Source organism: Furipterus horrens, unplaced genomic scaffold (genome assembly GCF_987537825.1).
Source record: "Furipterus horrens unplaced genomic scaffold, mFurHor1.1.pri manual_scaffold_1, whole genome shotgun sequence".
NCBI classification, from domain to species: Eukaryota; Metazoa; Chordata; class Mammalia; order Chiroptera; family Furipteridae; genus Furipterus; species Furipterus horrens.
The window spans coordinates 181,846,662-181,864,550 of record NW_028327171.1 but is presented as its reverse complement, the minus strand read 5'-3'; positions in this window follow the sequence as shown (position 1 = coordinate 181,864,550).

Sequence of the window (17,889 nt, the reverse complement as noted above, 5' to 3'; positions counted from 1 at the left end):
TGCCTTGCAACTAGTTATTTCTACAGTTAAATGCTGAAATCTCTCCTTGCTTTCTAGGCACGTTTAGATGGAATATTTTCCCCAAATTAAGAATGGCGTTTTGGGCCCACTTTGCATTGCCTTCAGTGCCCTTTCATGCTGAGACAGGTGGCAGGAGAAAGGAAAATGAAGGAAAGATGAAATTTTAAGCTTTTAGGCATCTAATTCTGTATGTCTATATGACAACACTTTATTCAATACGGCTGCTCAAAAAGAGAACTGAGGCATTCACCTATATCTGAGACAACTCAGACTCCTATTTATTTCCTTCACACTTTTGTCACCCGTCCCATCATTGAACACTACCTCCCCTTTTGACACTCATCCCGCTTCTAAACACCACTTCCATTCCTCCAGTACATACACACCCACGAGTACACACACACACACACACACACACACACACACACACGATCTTTTCCCACTACCAGGCCTTAGTGGTTTTCAAAGGGAAAGCATTCCATCTGTAAGAACAATTGTGGTGTCTAGTCCGTATTTCATTCCATCCTGTAAGTATATCTTATAGTTCTCTTGAATTCAGTAAATATATGTTTAACAGTGTTTTTTAAAAATATTGTTAAAAACGCTTCAATTATTCGTGCACTTGCAAAAGAAAGGAATTCTTTAGATTAAAAAAATTTTCCACATTGTGGAACTAAAAAAAAAAAAAAAAAAAACTTGTATAAAAAATAATGTAGAAAGTTGATAGTGGTTCTGACATTTGAGTGAAAATTTCACTGAAAGAGCATTAATTTATTACTTCAGAAAGAATTACTACTTTAAAATGCTTCAATGATTCAAACAAAAGAACTCATAATAGATTTAAAATGTTCTTAGAGGAGAGAAAGAATAACATGGTTTATGACCTACAAGAGCTAAAACACGATATAATTCTGTTCTCCTGTTCTATTATTACCTCAGAACAATTCTATACATAATGAATTTTCTGCTCTGTGTGGTGGTGGCCGTACAATTAACTGAGTCATGTGCAATATTTGTATTACCAGAAATATAATTTAAATTTCTCACATTTTATAATATTAAATTTAAAGCTTTAGATGTGTATTATAGATTAAATATATGGAAATTTGAATATTTTAAAATATATAGAAACTATAAACAACTTTCTTAAAGGTAAAATAAATAGGAATATATGATAACTTATCATTTCAAGAGGCATGACTTTAAAAATACCTGCTCTTCAGCCCTGGCTGCTGTGGTTCAGTGGATTGAGCATCGGCCAGCGAGCCAAGTGTTGCTGGTTTGATTCTCAGTCAGGGCACATGACTAGGTTGCACGTCAGCTCCCCAGTTGGGGGCGCGAGTGAGAGGCAACCACACAGTGATGTTTCTCTCCCTCTCTCCTTTCCCCTCTCTCTAAAAATAAAATAAATAAACAAACAAAAAAATACCTGCTCTTATAAAAAATAAGCAGATCTTCATGCACTGCATTTCATTACAAGATACTTTAGAATTTTAGGATGTAAAGGATTATGAAGTTCACCTAGCTAAGCCTCTTTTGTACATTCAAAATATAATTCAAATACTTTGCAGAAATTCAATATTTACAACATGTTTAGTTTCCAGTAGTTTATTTATAAGTTGGTTACTTTGAATTTGTAATATCAATCCCAGTTGGAAAAAGAAATGAGATTGTTAGATTCCCAGAATGGGCTACAAGTGCCCATAAAATGTGAGTGAAAAGACAGTATTATAGACTGCTGGGGGACTAGGTAGGATATTAGAAGTCATCTAATCCTATTGACTTCTACAGATAAGTAAATCTGTACTATACGTTGCTAATATAACAGCAGAAAATAGTCATATTATATGTATTAGGCAATAAATACAACTAAATATTTAACTGAATGAAGAGTAATTTCGGTCTTATTTTTAAAAGCTGTGTTTAAGACTGGAGGGAATGTAAACGGGAACTTTTAGAAGACTTTCTAAAGAGAATTTCCGAATATTTTTTAAGGATTAGAGCCTTGTTTTTTTTTTCCCTTCCTCCTCTATCCCTTCTCTGGCAGCAATGGTTACAACTCAGCTGCTCTTTCTCTTTTCTTCCCTTTTCTCTGGTATCCACTGTGTAACCGTATAACACTTTCAGATCTCAACAACACTGAGTATTGTCCACTCATTCCTGGCTGTAATGGACTGGATGTTGGTATTCCCCCCAAATTCATATGTTGAAATCCATATGTCTTTGGGAAGTGATTAGATCATGCGGGTGAAGCCCTCATGAATGGGATTCGTGCCCCTACAAAAGAAACCCGAGAACTCTCTTGCCCCTTTAGACTTGTGAGGACACACTGAGAAGATGGCCATCCATGAATCAGGAAGCAGCCTCTCACCACACACTGAATCATCTGTTGGTGCCTTGACCTTGGACTTCCCAGGCTCCAGACTATGAGAAATAAATGTTTGTTGTTAACCCACCTAGTCTATGGTATTTTGTTATAGCAGCCTGAATGGACTAAGATGCTGGCCATTTATAATTCTCAGCCGGCTACACAGGCAGGTTGGAGAGTAGGGTAAAAAAAAAAAAAATCTCACGGTGTCTGAAATTTATTCAAACCATCTCCCATTTGCACACTTTATTCTTGGCTTTCTTGTTTCTCATGATGCCATGTTAAGCTTTTGGTCTTCTCCACCCAGTTTGCTGAGATTGATAGCAAGTCTGTGCTCACTTTTCCGTCTTGTCTCAGTGTGTCTCCTCCAGATCTACACTCTGCAAGCAAAGAACCCACCAGCTCGAGTACCCCTTTAAGCATTCCACATGAGGGTGTATAGAAGATTTTGTTTCTTTTACAAAGATGTGTGACCTGTCAGCCAAGATGTGAGGCTTTTTCTAGCTCATAAAAGGAGCAAGGAAATGGAGAGAAGAGAGCCTTTCTTGAAGTAAATCGGCAAGAGTTGGAAGAAAGTGGGGAGAGAGCAAGAGATGAAAATAACTGCACTTGTGAGAAGCTGACGACAATGGACATAACTATTCTGGTAGAAGTGAAAAAACAAAAAAATACCAAAGAACATAACTTTCCCGAAGGGGAAAAAGGAGAAGAGATCATCTTCACATAAATTCCTCTAAGCTATAAAAGTGTGCTCCTAACCTGGGACAGATGACAACAAAAGGATGGAATAGTTAGGACAGATCTGCAGAAAGAATGGACAGAGAAACAGCAGTCAACCTACTCTTCACTTGAAGAGGGCCTGTATACGTGTATCTTTTAGTTAGATTGGAAGAAGTGGTGTATATATCAGGTATAGGTATATATCAGAAAAAGGAAAAAAAAGTAGAATAAGTTCAAAAAACACCACACCAAGTGCATTCACCATGATAGTTAAGATATAAAAAATTGCTCTGGCTGGGTGGCTCACTTGATAGGAACATCATCCCATACACCAAAACATTGTGGGTTTGGTCCCCAGTCAACGCACAAAAGTAGGTTGCGGGTTCAGTCCCCTATTGGGGCACATACGGGAGGCAACCAATCAATGTTTCTTTCTCACATCAATGTCTTTCACTCTTTCTCTTTCCCCACTTCCTCTTTCTAAAAAAATCAATAACCATATCCCAAGGATTAAAAGGACAATGCTCGTATTGTACAATAAGATTTAAAACTGTCGAAACAAAGGTAAATAAAGCATGATTCTGTTCACATTTAATTGCCAAGTGACATGTTTACAGTTTAAACTATATTTTTGTGCTTACCCAGATTTAGACATCATGGCTCATCAACTGGCCCAGGATTGGCAATAATATATGGTAGTCAAAAAACTTAAGGACCTTGATTTCTTCATTTTAAATCTATTGCTATATTTTTTACCTTCTACTATAAGAACAATCTCTTAATAGTGACAAAGTGAGAGTAGCCATGTACCTTTCCAACTATAAAATATGTTTCTTGAATAAAAGTTCCCAAATTTTCCTGTTATGCAAATTGCTGTTATGCAAGGTTCTGGTAAAAAGGTAAACAACCTTTATAAAGCAGTTTTTCAAATTGAACCACAGGTTTCAAAGTTTTTACATGATTTGTTCCAACAGATTTACTTCTAGGATATTATCCTAAGTTTATAAACAATTTTTATTTTTTTTATTGTTGTTCTATTACAGTTGTCCCATTTTTCCCCCCATTGCTCTTCCCTGCCTGGCCCACCACCCCCATCTCCCACAGTCAGTCCCCACCTTGTTGTCCATGTCCATGTCCATTTAAGATTATAAACATTTATAAGAAGATATTTATCACAGCTCTATAAAATTGAAAAATCAAAACATTCAAAATAATGATTTTGTTGATTATATTCCATCCTTAGAATATGTTTAATTAATATTTATTGGTATTGGGAAATGCTCATGATATAATATTACTGGTAAAAATAGAGCAGAACAATCTGTAATCTCTCTACCTAAATGTATATGGTAGGAAAGTTACCAAATGTTAACAGTGGTTATCTCTGGCTGATGGTATTATAGATAATTTTTATTTTCTTTATGTTTTTTTAATTTTCAAAAATTTCAACAACAAATGTGTTACTTTGAAAGTCGGGAAATTTTTAAATGTTATTTTTAGCAAAGATCTTGCTTTAAAAGCAGCTTACAATGAAAAAATTAAACAAAATTGTACCATATTTATCTACTTGTTTGAAGAGGGTAACAAAAATCAGGAAATTAGCCAGCAAACAGATTGAACCCTTTGTATATAACCAGTCTTATATAACCCATTTGTCTTGAGAGTCTACCACCTGTCAGATAGATACAAGATAAAGTTTGCTTGAACTGCTTTAATTTGTCATTACAGTCATTTATTTTTCTGATTAATCATTCAAGCATGTATCTACTTGTGTCTTCTTGAAGATACCCCTGCTCCAGGGACTTATGCAGTCCCAAGGCTTTGTAATTCAGAGTAGCATTAGTTCCTTTGGCTTCCACATCCAAGCAGTGACAGAATTGGTGGTGCCAGGGCAGCCCCTGATGTCACAGTTTCTCATTGCCCCTGTTTTGCTGCTGAAAACTGGGCTTACCAGATGCAGTGCTGGTCCAGTGCTGCTGGAGACCCTCTTGAGGTCGCTGTGATTATTTAGAACAGTGGTCCTCAACCTTCCTAATGCTGCGAGCCTTTAATACAGTTCCTCATGTTGTGGTGACCCCCAACCATAGAATTATTTTTGTTGCTACTTCATAACTGTAATTTTGCTACTGTTAAGAATCATAATGTAAATATCTGATATGCAGGATATATTTTCATTGTTACAAATTGAACATAATTAAAGCACAGTGATTAATCACAAAAACAATATGTAATTATGTATGTGTTTGCCGATGGTCTTAGGCGACCCCTGTGAAAGGGTGATTCGACCCCCAAAGGGGTTACAACCCACAGGTTGAGAACCGCTGACTTAGAGGAAGACAGAGGAGCCCACTGTCTCCAAGACTGCAGCTTACAGGGCTCTGCTCTTTGTTCATTTCACAAGCACAACCATCTCCTAAGAGTGTAGGCTCCAGGCTGCCTTGATCACCTCCAGACTCAAAGCCACCCCGTCCCCATCTCCAGGATTAAACCAACAGCAGTGGCTCTGCCTCAAAATACTTTTTGATAGAATTTAATCTTGTTTTACAGTATCTTTTCTGGATTATATCCATTTTGAGTCATTCTTCTCATTCCTGTTCTTTCAACCTCTCAGCTTGCCTAACAGTCGACGTTCATTTGAGTAAGGACTATTTACATTACTGTGAAGGTTCCTGTGGCAGGCTGCCCAGATGCTTATGATCCAGATCCTCTGAGCACCAGAGCCATACACAAGGCCCTTCTGTGTGTCCTGTTGTTGCCCTCCACTCCTACTCACGCATACTATGGTTGGATAGGAGTCTTGAAAAACTGAATGCTCCACCTTCTTGTATGCTAAGGTCAAGAAATAGGCAGGTTCCTATAAGGTGACATTTCTCAAGCAAGAATGGGCACTCAGAAGCAGATGGGCAGTCTGGGGATACTTAGAGGCGGGAAAAGATGTGAAGAAGATAGAACAGTCTAGGCTTCCCACACAGCGCAGTGATCTGACAACTAGGGCTCCTATCTGAGAAAGAAGGGGGCACTTGGACAAGGCAGGTCCCCCAGTGTGGCCTGGAGCAGTCTGATTGCTCCTTTCTCTGCAGGGCCCCATCACTAGGGGCAGCATCACTCTGGCTCCCTACCTCCCCCTTTATTATTCATCCCACTTCCCTTATTTGCTTTCACCTCCCTTTCAGGCATCCAGCTTCTCCTAATGTCTTGAGTTTGTTTCCTGACAAGGAAGAACAGGACCTGATCCAAATCTGCCTGGAGGTGTTAATGTTGCAGTGTGCCACTTTTCCAAAGACCTGAATTCCTCGAGATTATTTGTTGAACAATTAAGCACCTACTGAGGGCCGCAGGCTAAGCCTATATACTCAAGAGAATTTTAAAGAAAGAACCCTCTGCCCTGATTTTTGGTTTTGAAAGGAGAATAGACATGTAAAAGAACATTTGTTCCACATTATAAGATGTTCATGGTCACACAACTGGAAAGAGTGATGATTCTGCCTTGGATGGGGGCACAGCATGAAAGTCATGACACTTATAAGAAAGTGATAATTGGACAGGTCTTGAAAAATGACTTTAATTGAAAGACTCAAGAACTAGGGGCACTCCCCAGCACATACAGAGGCAGTGAAACAGCATGAAGCATGAGCAATGAATTAGGGCAATAACTGTAAAGTGAAACATAACTGGTTCCAAATGACTTGGGAATGAAATGTGACGAGGGTAGAGGTAGAAGTTGAGGTTACAAAGATCAAGTTATGCAGTGGCCTCACTTAAACTCTAAGCAGTAAAGATTTTTATCCTGTCATTGTGGCTCCTGTCTCCAAAGAATGTAAGAATTGAACTGGTAACGTTAGCCATCAGAAAGTAGTTACAATGAGGGAAGAGAGAGGTGATTAGAAACGGCTTCTGAAGCGCTGATGAGGCTCTCTTTGTTGTCCTAGGCCCTGGTTATATGAATATTCACTTTCAAAGAACTTATTGTACTGCATATTTATATTTTCACTACTTTTCTTAATGTGTGTTAGACTTCTTAATTGTGAAAAAAAAAAGGTTTTGTTTTTGAAATTATACTCAGACATTTCAGTTGAGAAAGCCTGGTCTAGGACTAAGGAATCTGCATTTTCAAAACAATTACCTTAGAGGATCTGAAGCTATCAAAAAACCCCTTGACCAAACTCTGAGAACACTGCTAGGGCTCTTGGGGAGTTACCCAAAAGGTTTAAGCAAGAAATTAAGAACAGAAGATTTACCTGTCTGAATGTGCTGGATTAGGGAGAGGAAGTCGGGGATGGCCTCCATTGTATACCTGATAACATTTGCATGTCCAATGTCCCACTCTCTGCACTTTTGAAAGAGACGTGACAAATAAGGTGCTAATGATTTTTAAGAACTAAATGTATTTTCTGAGATGTGTTTTCTTTTGGAGACTTTTTAATATGAAAAAATTTGACCCTAGTACATTAATTTCTAATAGTTGGATTTAAGGCATGGAACAAGCCCCTGGGGGTAGATATTCTGGGGCAACGAACAGCTTTCTAGAATTTTTAAAATTAGTGCATTCCCAGCCTATGAGTAATAGTTGTTCAACTATTGACCCACCATTGTTATGGCATGTGCTTAGTGATAACAGATTTGCATGGATGCAGCTACATTCTTTGTCTTGTGCCCCTTTATAATCAGAAGGATGTTTTAGTGATATAAAGCAACCAACATTGCATTCTTCCAAACCCTAATTCTTATGGGGGGAAAAAATGACAGATTTTGTTACAAAGTTGTTTTTCCTTAAGTATTCACAGAATTGGAAGGAGAAAGAGGAAACTGGTTGGTTTTAAGCAGGGAATGGGAAAGTCCAAAAATCTAACACAGAATTAGCACATTTTTTCCTCATAATTGAACTTCCGGGGAAATGCCATGAGGTTTTTTAATTGCCATGGTTATTAATTTCTTGTAACTAGAGTACATCTGTGCATATTCATTAGATCAGCAAAACTTTTCAAGTCTGACAACACGAAGTGTTGGCTAGGATTAAGAACATAGGGACTCATTTACTTCTGGAAAGAATATAAATTGGTGCGTTTTGAAGAGCAGTTTGGCAAGGTTTAGTCAAGTTAAAAGTGTGCATACCCTTTGACCCTGAAGTTGCACTCCTACTTTTTTTTACATGTGCCCAAAAAGATATGCATGAGAACATTCACAGCAGCATTGATTGCAATAGTGAAAAAATGGGAAAGAGCCTACATTGGATCAAGAGAAGAATTCATAAATAAATTGTGATAATTCATACAGTGGATATAGCCATGAAAATAAATTTAAAAGATCTATATACCTTCCATGGAAGAATCTTACAAATGTGATGTTGACCAAAAAAAAAAAAAAAAAAAAAGCATGTTACAAGTGAATACATACAATATGATGCCACTCTTATCCAGGTTAAAAACTTGTAAATACAGTTGTTGTATGGGAAATTACCTTGCTGTAACAGAAGCCTGTAAGTATAATAACAGGTAGGCTTTCCAACAGATCACATAATAAAAGATCTTAAAGACAAAAACAATGTGCTTATTATATGGTTTATTAAATCAATTGAAAACATAACAAAAAGCAAGGTGAAAGAGATAGGATAGGTTAGCACATTTCAGATATGGTGTACGCAGGGTGGAAAGATGAATCCTCAGTCCTGTCTCTCTCTTCTTTGACAAGGGTATGCTTGCAAGGACCAGTATTGAGATTTGAGCAAAGTGGCCCAACATGTAGAAGGTACCTAGGGTCAAAACACAGTTACTCTGTAGACTTGGAGAAAGTGCATCTGGCTGATAGCTATAGCTTACCAATTAGCCCAGTGAACAGCTATGGATTTTATTTTGCATTCCTTGTAACGAGGAGCCAATGGTTGACCCAATTAAGACCTTATAATTAAACGAACTAAATAGGACAAGGAGCAGAATAGCAGTCAATAGGGGGGAGGGGGGAGGGAAAGAAGGGGGATAAGTAAGGGAAGGGTTTAGTCAAGGAACGTGTATAAATGACTCAATGACATGGACAACAGGGAGGGATATGATTGTGGGAGAAGGGGTGGGCTGGGTGGGGGAGAGCAATGGGGGAAAAATGGGACAACTGTAATTGAAAAACCAAAAATTAAATTAAAAAAAAATCTTATAATTAGTAAATGCCTTGTATGCCTTATTTATCTTTGGTGTGCCATGAATATTGGATGATTCACAGCCTCATATATGTTTAGTGTATCATGATTTCTAGGTGTCTCTTGCTCTTTTCATCCCTTTCTAATTATGTTCATTACACAAATGCTCTACTTTATCTATGTCTAACACATCTCAGAGGTTACCAACTTACTTATTCTTATTTAACATATTTTATGAATTTTGCCCTTCTTACAAGCTATTTGATTCTGAATTTAATTTTTCTCCTTATGTATTCATTTCTTTTATTTTCTAAGCAGAATTGAATATTCTTAAATATTTCAACAAACACACAGTATAAAATATATATATATATATATATATATATCACATGGTTAAAAAATAAAATAAATACTTGGAAAGAGTCAATTCAAAGTTCAGTATTTGAACTTGGTGGAGAGGGAAAGACGTGTTCAGGATAGACTTAACAGGACTTTAATTATATTGGCAATGTTTTCTTTCTAAATACAGATAGTGGGTGTGTGGGTATTTATTATATTATTTATAATTTTTCATATCTGAACTTTTTCCAAATAAATTTAAGGAAAGTTTGAAATAGTGAATACCTGGTGTCTTACATGTATTAGGCACTTGATAATCATTATTTTGATTTAAAGAATATGACTGGGCTAACTAAATTGATATTTCACCTTTCTATTGCTGGTGCATACATATATTTTTCAACAAATATTTACTGAGTACATGTTTTTTGCAAGAAAGGCATTGTACCAGATGACATGGAGGATAAAAAATTGAGTAGAACAAAATCCTTACTTTCAATTAAGAATTACTCTCAAGGTTGCAATTTAGTCAGGAAGTTAAGACTACTGCAAAAATATGAACAATACAAGGACATAATAATATAAGTACCTTTAGAGAGGTACAGACTATGGTTAGAGTAGGTGGAGCTTCCACCAGCGGATGAGTTCAGATTGAAGTCCCTTCAATCTGAGCCTTGAAAGAGGTAGATATCAACAGCCAAACATAGTGAAGAAAGTATTTCAGGAAAAGGAAATACAATGGAGAGAGAAAGTAGGGTTTGTTTGGAGAGCAGTAGCTTGTCCAAATTGTTGTGTCAAGGGTGAGTATGAGAGAGCAGTGCAAGAGGGGGTTTGGGAGGTTAAGTTAGGACAAGATTCCTTCTATACAACATTAGCAGTGGCTATCAATGGTTGGGATTATGGATAATTTCAATTTTTTTCTTTGTAATATACAACATATTCTATAGTGACCACATATTACCAAATACTAGTGACCGCAAAATTATTTCCTGATGAAATAGTTGTATATTTTGAGTATGGAGCTCCGACCATCTGTAAAGGCAGGGAAAAGTATTCTACCTTACTGTTTCTGAGGTTTATCAGGGTAACCTGACCAAAGTCGATTATCAGAGAAGAGCAATGAAACCCTAAGTAAAATTATCTTCAGGAATGAGCAAACCTAAGTTGGTGTTCTGACATAAACATAAGGGCCTAGAGATTCTTGGAAGAAGCATATCACGCAGCTAAGCCGGAAGCTTCTTGGGACCCAGCACCTTGGCCCATTACTGCTCATTAGGGGAAAATGGTGGCTCTTGCTGAGTATGTGAGGGACTTCAGGAGAGTTCTAACTGCACACCCCCAGGTCAGGGACTTGCCTGGCTGGACAGGGGCCAAAACCACAAAGGGCATTACCACAACATGGACTGCGCCTCGTGAAAGGGTCTAGAACTTTTCTTTCTAGATCAATTCCCTCTTCACCTGGCATTGGAAAAGCACCCTGTCCTTGGGACTAAAACCCTGGGGTCTTCAAACAATTTGAGGAGAATCTATATTAGACTTTCTGCTGATAGGGCAAGTAAGGATCTAAGAAATTAATTATAAAAATAAAAGTTATGACTATAGCAATAAAATTATTTTGTGGATTAGGTCACACAGTATTGGTCTATATAATCCAAATATTCTAAAATAAATAGGTTAGTATATATTCAGATAGAAATAACTTTTATAAGCCTTATTCTAAATACCAAGTTAACTTTAAAATACAACATATGATCTTTGATGTATAAATCAATATAAAAGTAGTAAAAATATTAGTGTACATATTTCCATGCATTAATTGTATAAAATCAGCTTGTTATTATAACTGACCCCCGACTGTCTCAGTAAGGTTTGTGTCCTTGACAAAAAGGACTTAGCTATATTCTCAGCATAGACAGCCTGGTTAAGAGTTCAGCATAACCATATCAAAGTCGTACGACCTGTTCCACACAGCCAGTGGGGGGAAGTTCAGTTGTTCATAAATCACCTGATTGGATATGTAAATGTCTTGGAAGACACTGTTTTGTCCTCATCTAGAACTCTGCAACATTCATTCAACATTTTTGAAAGAATTTAAGTTAGTCACACTTATAAAATTCTTGGAATTTTTTGTAGTTAATGATCATGCTTGGCCTTTTGAAATATTAAACAAACAAAATATGCAAAGTAATATTATAATTTCTTAATTAACATTGAAGTTTTTATTGCGAGTAATGTTAAAGATGACTGGATTCTTTCACCAGCACACATCAGAGAAATATGGTCTACTCTACTCATCTAATTTCCCCGGTAGATTGAAAGCCCTCAGGAGGGACGGGAGATGTTCTCAATGGCTTTCAAACCTTAAGCATTTGTCTTAGTACACAGCATATATAGTAGCTGCCTAATAGAATGTTGGTGAATTGCTTTTTTTTTTAGGAGGGGATAGTTGGCAGGGTTGGGAGTAGCCAGGAGTGATGCTACGCATCATTCTGGATCAAAAACATACCTTCTACTATTTGGGTATGTAGTATCATTACTTTCTGGGTTCTTCATCGTAGTGCAGGCTCTTGAGAGTTTGGATAATTGAACTTGATTTAAAAAATTATGATTGTGCTTTTAACCAGGGAACTTGTGAAATCAATGTTTTAGGAAAGACTTTTCATTGCATATAAGAAAAATAAATTTCAGGCCAAGGGTGGAAACAGCCCAGTCTCCTGAGGGACTAGAACCAAGAGCCAGGAAGTTTGTAGAAAGCCAGGAAGCATGCTCTCTTTCTCCTCTCTGTTTTTCTCTCTGTAGCTTTATTTTTCTTTCCCTCTTTCTGCAGATGTTTTCACTGCCTCAGGGCACACAGCTCCAAACACTGCTGATCCTCCCCAATACACATGTTTTCTGTTGGAGAAAATCAGGACAGACTGAGGTGAGCATTCCTGTCTAAATTCCAAACTTCTGTGAGAGAGACTCTAATCCACCCAACTCAGGCCAGGGGGACACTCTTCACTCGATATTTTGTGTGACAACAAAGACAGGGGTAACAGGCATTACAGAACTGATTTTCTGTTTTTTAAAGAAAAATGTGTACTGTGTATATATATATATAGGGTGGGGCAAAAGTAGTCTTACAGTTGTGAGTATGCAAAACAAAGCCTATTCTTGCCCCACCTTGTACATAGTACATGCTAGTGGAAAGCATGTTGCAATGTTGGGCTCTATATCACAGAAGCATTAGAGGTTTCCTTCCTTGAGGGGTGAAGAGTAGTAACAGACACACCTCCCTCATCAGGTCCATCTCTCTCGGCACCTAGAACACTTCTCTTGACCTCTGCTTTAAGAGGAGACTGAACATGCCCAGGAGATCACAGCTGAATCTGCTAGTCCCAGTATCTTCTCTAGCCCTTCCAGTGGGTGAAATATGAAGAATCTAAAGCAGAGTAAATAATGTGCAGAAATTCAGTGGTGTCAAAGGGGCCAATCCAAAGTCACACAGTGGTACTATGATTTTAATGACACCCAGGAACACAAGGCCACACAGCAGCCCAGAAGCATTTCAGCTGCTAGGGGAGTAGCTAATGAGGCTTCTGGTGGCTGGGGGCAACAGGGTCCCAGCAGAGGAGGAAGAGCCTGGGGAGGGGGCGGCTAGTGGCCATCCTCGCAGCACTCTGTCGCAGTCTGCTTAAAGGGTTGTCACATGGATTTAAAAATGTATGTCTAAATCTATTTCTGGCTTTTAAATGTGTGATGGAAACTTATAGCTTATTTTCTCAGTTTTGTCAAGTTAAAAGACAAGAGACAGATGCTGTTAAAATACTGTATATGCATTTTCTAAGGAGGAGTTCCTGTTCTTTGGTTGTGCATCTTTGGAAAAATCAAGGATAAATAGGTCATTCCTCTAAGTTTTCCAGAGAAATATTGGCAATAAAAAGAATAGAGTCAGCACTGGTAACTAATGGAGATGTGAGAAATAAAACCAGAGAAGATGTTCAAATTTTTTTAAAGAATTTTTAAAGGAAAAACAATGAAGTAAGTGTTGATGTATCACGAATTCAATTGTTAAATGTCAAAAAGTACTGCAGATATAACCTTTTAAAATAGAAACATGTGAACACCTGAAGAAATTCCCTCTCCAGAGGTGTTCAGAAATCTTCAAAGCTTAATGATATCCTTTTTGAATAATCAGAGTACATTGAGAATGAAAGAAATCTGGAAAAGTAAAAGCACATTACCAATACAACAAATATATTCCTGGGACAGGATGTTATGATAAATTTAACTTTGACTTTAGTCCCTCAAAGAAATATCAAAGAAAATCTTATAAAGCAAAATATTATAGAAATTTATTTATTCAAAACTATTTTTGAGCACATCCTATTTTCCAGGCTCTGTGCTAGGCATGGGGAATATACTGGTAAATAAGATGGATGCTGTCCTGACACAGATGTCCCTGCCCAGTCTTGGAGTTAATCAGGAAAAATATCATAATCACCAAATCAAATAGCTACATGGGAACCAAGAGATTAGTTAGTCCATACTTTTATTTTATAAATGAGGAAACTGAAGCCCCAAAATGCCAGATAAGTAAAACTATGTTCTTAGCCTCTCTAGTTATGCTATCTAAAGAAAGCATTTCTTAACTTATAGGTCCCTCCAAAGTTCTCAAATTGTATGCCATGTAACAAATGAAGCTATTAATTCATTTCAAAAATACTCTTTATAGATTTTAACTATTCCTATGCATTCCTGGAAGTAAAACAGGAAATCAAGTGAAAAAAAAATACCGAGGTCCAATTTTCAATATCCAATACAGTTTTCTGTTTTTTTTAAGGAAGTGTTAGCCATGTGATTCCTGTTACCATCAAAAACAGTCATATTGTGTGATACTGACCATCTGTTTAGGATATGGGAGATGCACTTGGGAAATCCAGAAAAATGGGAACTCAAAACCGTCTTCATTAGGAAGGTTATTGGTCCAAGAAGATGCCACTTTGGTCAGATGAGGGAGGACGAGGCATTGTTAGATGGACCATCTGGATTTCACACTTACCTGTACTCTAGACTTCATGTGATGACTGTCCATTGGTTGCATGGCCCGGGTTGTACTGTACTGTTAGCACTATGCTTGACACCCACAAGGATGTTGTGACAATTGCTGAAGTAAATGCTGTAAAGCATTCTGAGCAATTCAAAAGAAGGATGCTGGCTAATTACCCAAAATCATTACACACCCACAGGTACAGCTCCTTTTTTAATGTACTTTTAATATGGTAATATAAAAGGGATTCCTCAGGGTACATTTGAATGTCCCTGTGTGTTCCATTCCATTTGTTATTCATTCTAACTTTTAAACTGATTATTATTTTTAGGATATTAACCTGGCATTAAAAGGGGCAGATCTTCAATTTAATAATTATACATATGTCACCATGTTTGAAAAGAGAAGTATTTGGGTCTCTGGAGGCTCCCTGTCTGTTGATCTATGACAAAAATGAATTTGGTTATGATTTCTTATCTGAATCTGGATCATTTGGCCATGGATTCAGATATGTTGGAAACACATGTTTGAGAATCTATTTGGCTGGATGACTTGGAATGAAGCCTCAAAATGAAAAAAGAAATAAAAGGAAAAAAAGCACAACTAAACACAAGCTAATAAATGCAAATACCTGATAGCACTGAAGCTGATGGTGATCTAAACCATCACAGATTAGTTTTGTACAGTTCTCTTTAAATTTTCCTTTCAACATGTGCAGTCCAGTGTTTTTAGTATATTTACAAAGTTGTACAACCATCAGCATAAATTTCACATTTTTATCACACCAGAAAGAAACCCATTAGTAGTCATTCTCCATTCCCTGGCCCCGGAGGCCCAGGCAACTACTTATCTACTTTCTGTCTCTGTGGATTTCCCAGTTCTGGATATAATACTTGCAATACTCCATTCCTTTTAATGGCCAAGTAATATTCTGTTTCATACACACACACACACACACACACACACACACACACACACACATATATATATCATTTTTTTTATCCATTCATCAGTTAATGGACATTTGGGTTCTTTCTACTTTTTAGCTATTATGAATAGTGCTGCTATGCTTATTTATATACAAATTTAGTGTGGACATATGTTTTCAATTCTCTTGGATGGCTACCTATGACTAGAATTGCTAGGTCATATAATACTCTGTGCTTAACTTACTGAGAAAGTGAAACTGTCTTCCAAAGCAACTGCATCATTTTCATTCCTGTCAACAAAGAATAAGAGTTAAATTTCTTTACATCCTTGTCCACTTTTGTTCAAATTCTTGATGATAGCCATCCTAGTGAGTGTAAAGTGGTATCTCATTGTTTTGATTTGCACTTTTCTAATGACTAATGATATTGAGCATGTTTTCATGTAATTGTTGGTTGTTTGTATATCTTCTTTGAAGGAATATCTAAATTCCTTTCCTTATTTTTAACTGTGTTATTTCCCTTTTTATTATTGAATTTTAATAATTCTTTATGTATTCTGGTACAATTCCCTTATCAGATATGTGATTTGCAAATGTTTTGTCTCATCCTATGGATTTTTTTTCACTTTTTTGAAATTAAGCACAAAATTTTTTTATTTTGATGATGTTTTACTTATCTTCTTTTGTTGATACTGTTTGTGCTTTTGGTGACATATCTAATAAATCATTGCCCAATCAAAGATCACAAAGGTTTACTCCTGTGTTTTCTTCTAAGAGTTTTATAATTTTTAACCCTTCCATTTAGGTGTTTTACCTATTTTGAGGTAATTATTTGATACAATGCCAAGGTCAGGATCCAACTTCTTTCTTTTACATGGAGATATCTGGTCATCCCCTAAATTTTATAGGCCAGCTCCCTTGTAGAAAATCAGTTGACCATAAATGCTAGAGTTCATTTCTAGACTTACAGTTCTATTTCAGTGATCAATATGTCTATCCTTATGTCATTACCACATTGTCTTGATTACTGTAGCTTTGTAGTAAGTTTTGAAATAGGGAAGTATGAAGCAATTTCTGCAAGAAAAGCCAGCTGGAATTTTATGTGTATTACATCGAATCTTAGATGAATTTGAGGAGCACCACAATTTTAACAATGTTACGTCTTCCAATCCATGAGCCTGGGGTGCCTTTCCATTTATTTAGGTCTTGTTTAATTTCTCTCAATGATGTTTTCAAGTTTTCAGTGTACAAATCTTTTACTTATTTTGTTATATTTATTCATATTTTATTCCTTTTGATGCTGCTATAAATGAAACTGTTTTCTTAGCTTCAATTTCACATTATTGCTAGTGTATAGAAACATATTGATATTTGTATATTGATCTTGTATTCTGCAACCTTTGACATTGTTTATTAGTTCTAATATTTTTAGTAGGTTCTTTAGGATTTTTTAATATACTGGATCAGGTCAGCTACAAGTGGAGATAGTGTAGCTTTTTTCTTTCCAATCTGCCTTCAATGTCTTTTTCTTGCCTAATTTCTCTGTCTACAGCTCCAGTAAGTGTCGAACAGAAGTGGCAAGAGTGGATATCCTTGTCTTTTTCTTAATCTTAAGGGGTAAGCATCTAGTATTTCTCCATCGTGTATGATGTTGTGGGTTATTTGTAGATGACTTTTATCAGGTTGAGGAAGTACCCTGTATAGCTTTCTTTAAATGCCATTGATGGGCAAGGCTGAATTGTTAAAACCAGTGAGAGCTGAAAGTACTTTCAGGACTTCATGTCCTTTTCAATACTGTAAAAAGATGTAAAAACAATGCCCACTAGAGATAGATTATCTTTTTTTTTTTTTTTTTCTGGAAAGAGCTGCATGTTGCAGAAGGAATTTTTCTATATCTCTTTTCCTAACCCCTAAGCATTCTTTCTTATTTTTCACCACATGAGAACAAACAGCTGATTGAAGCAGGTAAATATAATAGCTTCTTTCCATACTATCCTTACAATTGTAGGATGCAATATATTTGTCCATAAATTTTAATAGTACATATGCCATGAATGTTATATAAAATAGACTGCAGGAAGTCAGTAAAGGTGTCAACTTCAGAAAACCATCTCAATAAACTTCTAAGGAGAATAGACATGATCATATCCACTGAGAGTTTAGTTCTCCAGAAATCTGGGAAATTGGGACTTGATCCACAACTTGGGGAAAAAACTGCCAATTTGGTGGTGATGGTGATGATGATGATGATGATGATGATGATGATGAAGCATTATCAGTTTTACAGTTTAAGAGCTGCCAGTGCTAGGTGGTACCTTTAAGAAGCTGATGCCTAAGAGCCAATGCAGGACTGACCA